At 40.5% G+C, this 13,137-nt stretch overlaps 1 protein-coding gene across 5 annotated transcripts in view; it reads left to right on the forward strand.

Annotated features, from left to right (window-relative positions):
* PATJ (PATJ crumbs cell polarity complex component) overlaps positions 1-13,137 on the forward strand; it is a 364,334-nt gene that overhangs the window by 304,121 nt on the left and 47,076 nt on the right. The window lies entirely within an intron of this gene.

The following is a 13,137-nucleotide window of genomic DNA, read 5'->3' on the forward strand; positions in this document are numbered from 1 at the left end:
AGAAGAGGTACATTAGCAAGAAGCATCAAGGTAGAAGGACTGTCACATTTGGATACTGTGTGGTAAAGTCATCCATCTAGAAATTGAAGCGAAAAAATATTTTTTAGCTATCACCATATGTCTGGCTCTGCAGTGACCTCATTTAACCCTGATTCACCATATTGCCTGCTATTGTTTAGCTGTTACTGCTTTTGACCATTTAAACTTAGGACTGTAGCAATTTAAACCACTATATATTTTTTTTAAGTAAGCAGAATAGAAAACTATTTTACATTTGATTAAGTGTTTTATTTTGCTATTCCCCTTCGAATGAACTTTGCACAGCCTGTTTCACAAGGAGTGTGGTTTGCTTTGGCGTGTAATCACCCAAAGCCAGGCTCCTTTTATCATTATTGCTTAAGTCATATATTTTTACACAAAACATCTTATTACCTTAGTTTTATTTTAAAATCAAAGCAGAGTTTGCAGAAAGTCTATGAATCACACTGAAAGAATGTTAACGAATAGTACCTCTGAATTTCCAGATTTGGGCATTTCTGATCTTAAAGAATATGACTGTAAGCAAAAATATTATGCAAGCTGAGTAAAGTTTAGGTAAATAAGGACCAGATGGAACTATAGGGACTTATAAAATATGATGCAAATATTATCCCATTTCCTTAAAATAAATCTATAGTTCAGTATGAAAAATTATATTCATATTGATGAATATCAACCTTTTGCAAAATCATTCTTGGCAAGGGAATTCCATTTCAAGTAAATATAAAAGTTTCTTTTCTGAGTTTGAGAAGGGAAAGCTTTGCAGTCTTAAAATATGAAACTTTTTATATATTCATTGCAATTCTTATATTAGCTGTTTTATTGCTATGATTTTCATTCCACACTTTAGTTACCTATAGTGTGGAAGAGTTTGCAATCCCTGAGCTTGACTTTTAGCTTAAATAGTCCATTCCTTTAACACACACACACACACACACACACACACAGATTGGTGTTACTGCTTCCTGTATAACCGATCACTTAATCCATACTTTCAGTCAAAAGAGCCACTGGTATTGCTGATTTAATGCTTATTTATGTTGTCTATAGTTTATCACCCAAGAATATTTCACTATTCCAAAATGGTAGGTACTAAATGTTGTGATCCATTTTCTTTCTCTTAAAGTGTTTGGTAGGTACAAATCTTTACACCCTCCCCCAAACCTATTAGAATAGATGAATAAATTAAGATTAGGATATAAGGACTGGCTCTTGGTTCCTTTTGTAACAGAGTCTTATGGGGTTTGATTGGTGACTGTGTTCTGAGATTCTTAGAAAATCTAGGAGCACCCGGGTGTCTCAGTCCATTAATGCCTGACTGTTGGTTTCAGCTGGGGTCACAATCTCGCAGTTCATGGATTCATGATTCATGGATTCATGTGTTGGGCTCTACGCTGGCAGCTCAAAGCCTACTTGGGATTCTCTCTCACCCTCTCTCTGCTCAAAATAAATAAACACTTTTTTTAAAAAAAGAAAATCTATGTAGCAAACTCTAATTTATTAGTGAGAGTATCCAGATTTTTAAAAGTGTAAGTTCGGGGCGCCTGGGTGGCGCAGTCGGTTAAGCGTCCGACTTCAGCCAGGTCACGATCTCGCGGTCCGTGAGTTCGAGCCCCGCGTCGGGCTCTGGGCTGATGGCTCAGAGCCTGGAGCCTGTTTCCGATTCTGTGTCTCCCTCTCTCTCTGCCCCTCCCCCGTTCATGCTCTGTCTCTCTCTGTCCCAAAAATAAATAAACGTTGAAAAAAAAAATTTTTTTTTTAAATAATAATAAATAAAAGTGTAAGTTCTTTTGACTCTTACTGACTTCCCTTTTATAGCTATGGCTTCTTCAGGTTTTCTGAACAGAAACATTTATAATCAACCTATAAAGTTGGCAAACAAAACTATATCAGTTTGACAAATACTGTACTTCTTCTAAAGTAATCATCTTTTATTGTATCCACAGTGGGAAAGTAGTATATTGAATGTACACTTGACTCTGAGATTCATCCAAATTATAAAATCAAAATGAGAAAAAAGTCATCTTCAAGTAAAGAAAATACAGTATTTGTTGACTACATTCTGCTTCAAGTCCTCTATGTTCTTGTGAGATACTGAAAATAACCTCTTAACTTTTTGCTTCTCATGCATGAATCAATGAGGGTCTGCCAGATACCTTTTGCATCAAAGCACTGGGTTTGAAGGTGGGGAAGATGAGCATCTTTGCAACTTGTCTTGAATCATCTTTGCCTTCTACCTTTGTAATTGGTTCAAAAATATAAAAAGATCTACAAAACACATGGAATGTAAGCATAATAACACATGCCCCAGCAAGACAAATGCATTAAGTTGTCCATCCTTGGGTTAAACAACATACTGCCCCACTGTAACAAGGAAAGTAGAGAGCTGCCTTTGTTGACATGAGTCCTGCCATTCCTATTAAAGATAGCACATGTTTGCATTTCTACTTTATCACCTTTTACATTAGGTTTCCCACCATAATCTTTCTTGAAAAGAAGCAGGCTCGTTCAGTCAATAGAGCATGCGACTCTTGATCCTGGTGTTATGAGTTCAAATGTCTCGTTGGGTGTAGAGATTACTTAAAAATAAAATCATCAGGGGGCCCCGTGGGTGGATCAGCTGGTTAAGCGTCTGACTTAGGCTCAGTTTATGATCTCATGGTTCATGGGTTTGAGCCCTGCATTGGGCTCTTGCGCTGACAGATCGGAGCCTGGAGCCTGCTTCCGATTCTGTGTCTCCCTCTTTCGGCCCCTCCCCCACTCACTCTCTGTCTCTCTCTCTCTCTCAAAAATAAATAAAACATTTAAAAAAATAAAATTATTAGGGGCACGTGGGTGGCTCAGTTGGTTGAGCATCCGACCCTTGATCTTGGCTCAGGTCATAATCTCACAGTTTGTGAACTCGAGCCCCAAGCTCGAGCTGACAGCACAGAGCTTAGAATTCTGTCTCTCCCTCTCTCTTCCCTTCCCACTTGCTCTCTTACTCTCTCTCAAAATAAACTTAAAAAAAAAAAGCAATCACTTATATTCTCAGTTCACCATAATAATAGGAAAAATAGAAATTAAAAAATTGGACTGAAATTGGTGTCATTCCTACTTAGAGTCATGAATTTTGACCACTGATCTATATTCCTTCCTTTATGTCCCAGATAGGCCCCCTTCAACCTTAGATATATATGTGTTGGGAACCTTCATTAGCAATTATTCAACATCTATTTGGCTGACACTTTGCTTGACATTATATACATAATCTCATTTTGTCCTCAAACCCTAAAAGGAAGAATTTATTAGTTCCATTTTACAGAGACAGGAACACTAGCCCAGTGAGGCTAAATATCTTAATAGAAGTATCACAAAGCTATGATAAGTGGCAGAGCTAAACTCTGAACACAGGTTTATGTGGCCATAGCCAGTATTCTTCCCACCATACGTTGCTGCCTTCCATTGTTTACAGGCTGGAAAATTCCTCTGGCAGACTTGATAGAGTCTGTAGGAGATTAAAATTGATCATAAATTTTGTGCAGTTCCTTCCACTTTCCTTGAATTCGAGCTGGCCCATTGACTTGCTTTGATCAATACTAGTGAAAGTGGCATTGAGTAACTTCCAAGCCTTTAGCCTCAAGGTCTTGCAGCTTAGCTCTTGTTCTCCTGAAAGACTGCCACCTTGCAGACAAGCCTAGATCAGCCTCCTGGAGGATGGCACCCCATATGAAAGAGCACATGGGGGCAAAGGGGCCCAGTTATCTCGGCTGAGGCCCCAGCCAACCTGACTGCAAACTCTTGCGAGCCCAGCTGAGATAGCGTGGAGCAGAACTACCCCCTGAACCCAGCCCACACTGCCAGCCCACAGAATCATGAACAAACAAATGATTCATTTTTGTTTTAAGCCACTAAGGTTTTTTTTATTAAATTTTTTTAATGTTTTATTTTATTTTATTTTTGAGACAGAGACAGAGTGTGAGCAGGGAAGGGGCAGAGAGAGAGGGAGACACAGAATCCAAAGCAGGCTCCAGGCTTCTAGCTGTCAGCACAGAGCCCAACACAGGGCTCGAACTCATGAACCTCATGACCTGAGCCAAAGTTGGGCGCTTAACTGACTGAGCCACCCAGGCATCCCTAAGCCACTAAATTTTGCAGTAAAAGAAAACTAATACAGAGCCCAAGCCAAACCCTTATGTTTCTGATCTCTCACAGACTGTGAAAGTTGGGATTCTTGTGGTCTGCCATTTAGAAGGAGGTCCTACTATTCCTAGGCAGGACTTAAGTATCTGCATAAAACAGTGGCTTTCTCTGCTTTACTTTGTGCTGTATGAGTTCACAGAGGTCTAAAATTATAGAGGTGGAATGACTCTAGAAACCATGTATTTTGACTCTGTGCTTTACTGATAAGTGTCCTGAACAAAGCATTGCATGGAGAACCACTTGCAAAATTGGCCACCTGCAGAGCTGTGAGAAAAACTAACTCCTTTTGTTCCCAGTTCTGGGTCCTTCTTCTACACTTTCCTGCCCTCTTTTTTCAAAATCATGTTCTTTTTTTTTTTTTTTTAATGTTTATTTATTTTTGAGAGAGACAGAGTGTGACCAGGGGAGGGGCAGAGAGAAAGGGAGACAGAATCTGGAGCAGGTTCCAGGCTCTGAGCTGTCAGCACAGAGCCTGACGCGAGGCTCGAATTCACACACTGCGAGATCATGACCTGAGCCGAAGTCAAACGCTTAACCAGCTGAGCCACCCAGGTGCCCCTCAAAATCACATTCTAATTGAAATATAATAAGGAAGCTTGGTTTTTGAGGGTTTTGTTTTTTTTTTCCCAAAGAATTTGGCCACAAAGGATTTGGGACAGAAAAGCATCATGTTCTAAGACACTGATCCCTTTACTTATATAAGTACAGTCTGGAGCCTATCAACTTTGTTCAAAGTGACATATTTTTTCACAGTTGTACCCCAACAGTTTTCTTTTTAACTCTCTAACTGCAATAGACATCACAAATCAGTAACTTAATACATCTACATCTGTTTCAAGGTAGAAGTGAACGTAGTTTTGATTTGCACAGTATTGGACTGAGCATTTTACTACTCCCACTATATTATCACCCTTCATTGATTTGGCCTTCCTGCTGAGAAAGTCGTCTACTATATGGAAAGACAGAACTGTATGATTTCTGAACCGTGACAACCATAGAGGGGAACTCTATTAAATGATGTTTAAAAGGAGCATTATTCCTCTAAGACCATAGATCTGAACAATGGCTTCTTCCAGACAAAAACAATGCCCATTTTCTATATAATCTTTTTAATCCTTATTTTGGTCCTCATGGGTCTTTCTTATTAGCAGGGATTTTTCCCATAAAGCAAGGAAATAAGACATGACACTCTTTGGGGATCACTGGTAATATGTTTTCCACCTAAGTGTGTAATTTAATGTGAAATTTTTCTGTAGCTAAAATGCCACCTAGGATTATTTTGAGGGCAGTGGGAACAGAGGTTTTATGAGTATAACGAAGATTGGGTTTAATTCTAGAATGATCCAAATTAAGTATATCACACCTACAAATAGTAAAATTGAGCCATATGGTCCTTTATAGTAATATCTACCACATAATTCTTTATCAAAGTTTTATTCTAAAATGCTTATTAGAACAATCCACTGAACATTTAGAAATGTAATCTATAAAATCTCATTCTATGGAAATAGTTCACCCACACAAGGGTGCTTATTGATATTGTTCAGTGCACAGGAGACCCTTAGTTAATTTTTCTAACACACGGCTTCTTTAAGTGTTATGAGCCTACTGTGGCAATGATAAAATTGCCTTTTGCTGAACGATTGGTATGTTTATGAGTTACTTTATCTACTTGTTGGTAGCCTGAACAGTAAAGAATGTGGTAATGGATGGGCTGAAATGTCTGATGACTTTGACTCTAAGGATACATTAGTACGTGTTATGAAATTCTTTTCCAGCAATGCAGTGTTTAAATCCCCCTGGAGGAGTTTGTGATTTTTGTGGGGCTCAATGACAATTAAGTCCCGTGTACTTGGCTCCTTTAAATTGCTCTTTGAACTGAAGTAAATCCTTTAGAAATTCACATGGATTTAATATCCATTTGTGATGGGTATGTGGGTTGTGTGTCACTAATATTTTGCCATCAGAAGCTTGGGTGGGATTTTAAAAAAAGGAAGAATGAAGCTTGATTGGGTAGGTAAGATTATGACATACCCTACCAGCCTCTTTCTGGGTCATTTTGATGTATCTTTCTCTCTCCAACCAATTTCTTGGTAATCATTTAGCAAACATGTACTCAGTGCCTACCCTGGGCTCAGCACCAGGATACAAAGAAGAGTTGGAAGCAGCCCCCAGTCTGGAAGAGTTCCACCAAGACTAGGAGGTAATATAGGACCTAGATCCATGAAAAAGCTATTGTGATATTAATAAGTTCAATAATACAAGGGGATAGAGCAGTGACCCACAGGAAGGTTGATCAACCTTGTTAGGGGAAAAGAGTCAGAGAAAGTTTCATAGAAGAGGTGGCATTTGGCTGGCTCAAGTAGAATTTCATGAGAAAAGGGGGCAGCAGATAAAAGAGACCATGACCTTCAAGCCTTTGGTGCCTTTGTACTTTCCAAATATAGATATATAGACTCTCTATATCAACATACACAAGAAACTGAAGGTGTCTGGGTGGCTCAGTCAGTTAAGCATCTGACTCTTGATTTCAGCTCAGGTCATGATCTCATGGTCATGGGATCAAGCCCCACATCAGGCTCTGCACTGACAGCATGGAGCCTGCTTGGGATTCTCTCCCTCCCTCTCTCTCTGCCCCTCCCCTGCTCATGTTCTCTCTCTCTCTCTAAATAAACTTTTTTTTTAAAAAAGCACAGGAAACTTAATAGTATTTGTCTCCAGTTAGGGATAGATGGTGGCTGAGGGACAGGTGCAGAGAGAAACTTTTCAATGTATATTATTTTGAGAGTAATACCATGTGTACATATTTTATCTGTATTTAAAAACAAATATGTATTCTTTGAAGAATGGAGATATTAAAACAGTGGTTCCTTAAACAATATGTTAAATTTGCGAGCCAGCTACTTCTTCCTGGGTGTCTGTTTTTTAATGTTATCCCTAATTAGTGGAATGAAGAAATTTTCCTCAAGTTAAATGTGTTTCAGACATAGACTGATGAGAGAAAAGCTTTTTCTTAATGTTTTATTTTTATTTTTATTTTTATTTTCGAGAGAGAGAGAGTGAGCAAGTTGGGGGGGTGGGGCAGGAGAGAGGGAGGCACAGGATCTGAAACAGGCTCCAGGCTCTAAGCTGTCAGCACAGAGCCCGATGCGGGGCTCAAACCCATGAACTGTGAGATCATGACCTGAAGTCAGACGCTTAACTGACTAAGTCACCCAGGTGCCTCAAGAGAGAAGTTAATAAGCAAAGAACTTTTCCTACATCTCCGAAATCCTGCCTAACCCTTCTGATTAAGGAAAACCCATATCTGAGAGATTCTCTAATTGATCAGATTCTTCCCTGGATCCAGAGTTGGCAAGTCAAATGAGTGATTTAGAGTGTCCAAAGGAAAATTGTTGGTCTTGTCTCAGGCAGTAAATAAGACGATGTTACTTAAATTTCTATTGTCACAGTGAAAATCACAACTACCAAGAGGAAATTAGTTTTTGATTATATGTCAGTCTTGGTCATCTGTAAATGGTTCTTAAGTCTGCCATTAATTAGGAGAAATTAATCTGGGTTGTTTTGGACTGAAAAGATTTTTATTGTTTAGTTTAGAGCATGAGAGGGGTAGAGGGAGAGAATCTTAAGCAGGCTCCACACCCAGTGTAGAGCCCTGATGCTGGGCTCAATCCCAAGACCCTGGGATCATGACTTGGGCCAAAATCAAGACTTGGATGCTCAACCTACTGAGCCATCCAGACGCCCTGAACAACTTTATTTTAAACATGAATGCATCACTTGTATATAATTTTCTTTTATATCTGCTCCTGTAGAAAAAAAATCATTCTTTGAATAATATGGGTGCATAGAAAGAAGATGGAAAAAATGAAGGAAAGAGACAAGAACAACAAATGGAATTAAGAGAGAGCTAGAGGCACCTGGGTGGCTCAGTCAGTTGAGGGTCCAACTTCCGCCCAGGTCATGATCTCGCAGTTCACAAGTTCGAGCCCCGCATCAGGCTCTGTGCTGAGAGCTCAGAGCCTGGAACCTGCTTCAGATTCTGTGTCTCCCTTTCTCTCTCTGCCCCTCACTAGCTCGTGCTGTGTCTATCTCTCAAAAATAAATAAAAACATTAAAAAAAGAGAGAGAGAGGCGCCTGGGTGGCTTAGTCGGTTAAGTGTCCGACTTCGGCTCAGTCATGAGCTCATGGTCCGTGAGTTCGAGCCCCACGTCGGGCTCTGTGCTGATGGCTCAGAGCCTGGAGCCTGTTTCGGATTCTGTGTCTCCCTCTATCTCTGACCCTCCCTTGTTCATGCTCTGTCTCTCTCTGTCTCAAAAATAAATAAACGTTAAAAAAAAATAAAGAAAAGAGAGAGAGAGAGAGAGAGACTCCATGTTGGGTTGGGGAGAGTTCTTAACCATCGTGTTTTGTGTAGCACAAACCCCTAACTAGCAAGTGAGGTCCATAAATCATCACCCCACTTCATTAAGCGAGAGGCTTCAATTTTCACTTCCCCAGTTGTCTTTTTGTTCACTGTCTACAAAATGATCAGCCCATGCCCTTAAGGTTTTTGCTGTGGAGTTAAGGAGACAGTATTTCAACAGAATTGATGCCATATGGAAAATCCCAGGTTAGCTTCTATACAAGTGCAAAATAAAATATTCAAAACAGATGAGATGCTTGCAATGGCTGTAGGAACACAGGCTTTGGTGTTAAACAGTCCCAAGTTGGAATGTGATCTTTCCTACTTAGAAGATGCAAAGACCTGGTCAAGTCTGAATCCTTCTGAGCCTCCATATCCCCAACCGTAAATGAGACTAATAATACGGCACTTGCTTCGTTGTTATGAGGATTGAATGGCACGAATGGGAAGCGTGCAGCAACTCTGGCACAGAGGTGTTAAAATAAATGAGATGTTCCCACTTCCTTACTATGTGCTGGCATTGTACATAAAGCTTTATGTGCAGATAGTATTGTTAAAACCATATAAACATGAGGAAGCTAAGGCCTGGAGAGGTTAACAGTCTTCCCAAGGCCCGTGGCCAGAAGTAGCAGGGCCAGGATTTGGACTAAGAAATCTGACTCCAGAGGCCTAGCTCATAATCATCTGTCTCTATAGCCTCTCCTCAGTGTGAGCCAGCAACCCACCCACAGGGAAATGATGAATAGAATGCTTCTGGAATAGATGAGTTTTAGAAGTCATTGGTATTGGTAGAGGGAGTCACTGAGGTATCCTAGGGTGAAGGAATGTTACTTAAATATGCAGAGATAAGAGTGGACGAGAAGGTACTCAGAACTGTGCCAACAAGCAGTTTTGCTTGAACAGCTCAAGAGCATTAAAATTTAAGAGGATATACAATGAGGAGATAAGAATCATGTGTATAATCAACTCCAAATTTTTTCCTTAAAACAATAAATAGCAGTCTTTCATTAATGACTCGTTATTTCATCTAATCACAATTTTTTCAAAGTAAGAAGTAAAAATTTTTTGTGGCCTTGTCAAATAGATGCCTAAAATAGCTCAATACAGTATCTTTTTTTTATTATTATTCTGTCCTACCTTATCAACTGTGTAAGTTGTAAAAAATAAATCTATTTTTCTTTTCAGTTCACCAGCCCACATTTCTAATTTACCTGTTGGCCCCCACCTCTCATGTCTAGCACCCCCTTTTAGTACAGCTGAGCAGAACCTTAACTTCACAATCCAGTGTCAACACATAGGGCACATGGTAAGAAATGTGACCTTTTTCTATTGATAGGTTAGAGTGTCTACTGTTTTCTTGTATTTTCATTGATAACTTTAAGAGAAATCACAACAGTAGTCAAGCAAAAGGGAAGAAATAATGAGGAATTTTTCACACAGACTCCTGGACAAAACAGATTGACAGGGAGTTCAGCATTTGAGCAATAGTATATTTCTTTTATTTATAAGATTCATTATGGGGCACCTCAGTGGCTCAGTTGGTTAAGCGTCTAACTCTTGATTTCGCCTCTGGTGATGATTGCATGGTTCTTCAGTTTGAGCCCTGTGTTGGGCTCTGACAGCACGGAGCCTGCTTGGAATTCTCTGTCTCCCTCTCTCTCTCTCTCTTCGTCCCCTGCTTGCACACTGCACTCTCTCTCTCAAAGAAATAAACTTTAAAAAAAGAGTTCATTGGGGTGCCTGGGTGGCTCAGTCGGTTAAGCACCAGACTTCAGCTTAGGTCGTGATCGCACGGTTTGTGGGTTCGAGCCCCACATCAGGCTCTATGCTGACAGCTCAGAGCCTGGAGCCTGCTTTGAATTCTGTGTCTCCCTCTCTGTCTGCCCCTCCCCTGCTTGTGCGCGCGCTCTCTCTCTCTCTCTCTCTCAAAAATAAATAAACATTTAAAAAAAAAAAGAGTTCATTGAACACCCAGAAAGTATTGAAGAGGTTTTAATTCAGGCTACTTTTTTTATTAGTGTGTGTTTATTTTATTGATTGATTGATTGATTGATTGAGAGAGTGTGAGCAGAGGAAGAGCAAAAAGAGAGGGAGACACAGAATCCAAAGCAGGCTCCAGGCTCTGAGCTGTCAGTACAGAGCCTGATGTGGAGCTCGAACCCGCAAACTATGATCTGAGCCGAAGTCGGACACTCAACTGACTGAGCCACACAGGCGCCCCTGGGCTACTTTTATGGAATAAAAACTACAGTTGATATTTTTCTTCCATTTAAGTGTAAATGAAGAGAAATTTCCCATTTGACTTTTGTAATGTTGCAAAATTAAAGAAGGTTACGCTGGAAGTTGAGCTCTGTAAACACCATGTTAGTAGGAGTTGAGTCTGATTCTGTCAGTCCAATGAAGGGGGGCTGTTTGGCCTCCAAACTTGAAACACCAGCATGACACAAGTCATTACAAGGAACTTGCGTTAGTTTCTCCCTGCACTACTTTCATAAAACTGGTCCTTGGTGTCATCTTGGCAGTGTTGCTGGGATCTCCTGAAGCCACTGACCCAGCACGTTTTCACAAAGCCATTCCCTTGAAGCAGTTCAGAGGAACCAACTCTTGGCAGTCTAGATGCTCCCTGCATCCAGAAATTTCATAAATCAGAGTTAAAACAAAGAATGGTCTAAAATCTGTTGCTGATACAAAATCTGTAATGTAAATTGTCTGGATCAGGGAACCTCTCCTGTCTCCTGGGAGCTGCCTTTATAATTGCTATAATAAAGAATGTTTTCAGAAGCATGTGATGATAAAATGAAAGTAGTGAGAAAGATATTTGGAATCCAGTAGAGCCATCTGGTTGTAGAACTTCTTAATATTTTCTTGTATTGCTTCTCTACTCCCAAATTCACATAAGAACCTTTTTATTTATTTATTTATTTATTTTTTAAATTTTTTTTTTTCAACGTTTATTTATTTTTGGGACAGAGAGAGACAGAGCATGAACGGGGGAGGGACAGAGAGAGAGGGAGACACAGAATCGGAAACAGGCTCCAGGCTCTGAGCCATCAGCCCAGAGCCCGACGCGGGGCTCGAACTCACGGACCGCGAGATCGTGACCTGGCTGAAGTCGGACGCTTAACCGACTGCGCCACCCAGGCGCCCCTTTATTTATTTTTTTAAGAAAGTAGTTTGGGTCTTTTTTTCTTGTCTTGTTATACTTCTGCAAGAAATATTTCTTTATGTTTGACTTCACGTCAATTTAATTCTGATTCTGAGGTTCCATACTTCTGGGCCAAGGCAGAATCACCCTCAGTCATTTCGCAGGCTCCTCAAGCTCTCAGGGTTCTGGTTTCCTCACAAAACTCCCAGACATCATTGGTGGGCCCCTGGCCATTATCATCAGTTCCCCCAGTAGTCATCAAGCCCGTCTTACCCAAGCCTTCATGACCTCAAGTCTAGAAATCCTGTTGCTTCCAAGCCCCAGTGCTTGGGACACAGGACTTCTTCCAAGGTAGGACCCATTGTGCATGGCTTGTGGCCCCCTTGACCATTGCTTGTAGAGTCTTGTAAGCCAGTGCATGTGCTGGGGCTGGTGTGGCATGGGGGACACTGGGCAGTGCAGGGCTTCTGCACTGCTCATGGGACCCACAGATCTCTGTGTCTAGTCTCCACGCAGAAGCTCTTTTCCTTTCCCAGCAGCCCTCCAAGACAGCTGGCATAATCCTTCCAGCATCATATTTTTCAGGCTCTTCAGTTTGATAAACAGCAGAAAGAACCAATGGCTTCTGGCTGCTTTAGTTTTCAGCTCTATAAAAATCCTCTACTTGCTTAACATGAGGGGGGAAAGTTGTGTGAACATATTCAACTGAATATTTTAAAAGTAGTCTCACCAAAATATATGTACATATGATAGAAATATTTGGGTGTAGAGATGTACATTGTCTGCAGGGATCCTTAGGAAACTGTTGATGGTGATTGTCTCTGGGGAGTGAGACTGAGGGGCAGACCAAGGAGGCAGTTTATTTCTGTGGTTTACTACATGCTGTGGTATTGCTTGAGTTCTTTACATTGGTATGTGTTATTTTTATGATGATTAAAATTTAAGGTTATTAATTTGAAAAGATAGGAATTTTTTGTTTTAATTCACTAACCATGAAATATTTTCCTCAGCCTGAGCTTACCTGCCTTAGGTATTGTCCTGATTTTATGGCTCAGAATGCTGAGTTCAGGAGTTAATTTGCCCAAGATTACACAATGGTGGGTCAGAATTGGAACCCACGGCTGTCTTACACTTACTTAGGGTCATGAACACCCTTCCCCCTCCTCCATGCTTCATCCTCCAGGGTCATTTCACTCCACTTAAGTTCTTTTCTTTCATTGCCCAAGTAATGGGCCTGACAGACCCCCTGCATCAGACCACACATCTATGCCAAATCCTTGAATACTAATAAATACTTGAAACCATGTTTCAAAATATACCATAAAATGAAAATAAGAATGACGCACAGTTCACCTCAAGTTCATA

Source organism: Leopardus geoffroyi, chromosome C1 (genome assembly GCF_018350155.1).
Source record: "Leopardus geoffroyi isolate Oge1 chromosome C1, O.geoffroyi_Oge1_pat1.0, whole genome shotgun sequence".
Taxonomy (NCBI): Eukaryota; Metazoa; Chordata; class Mammalia; order Carnivora; family Felidae; genus Leopardus; species Leopardus geoffroyi.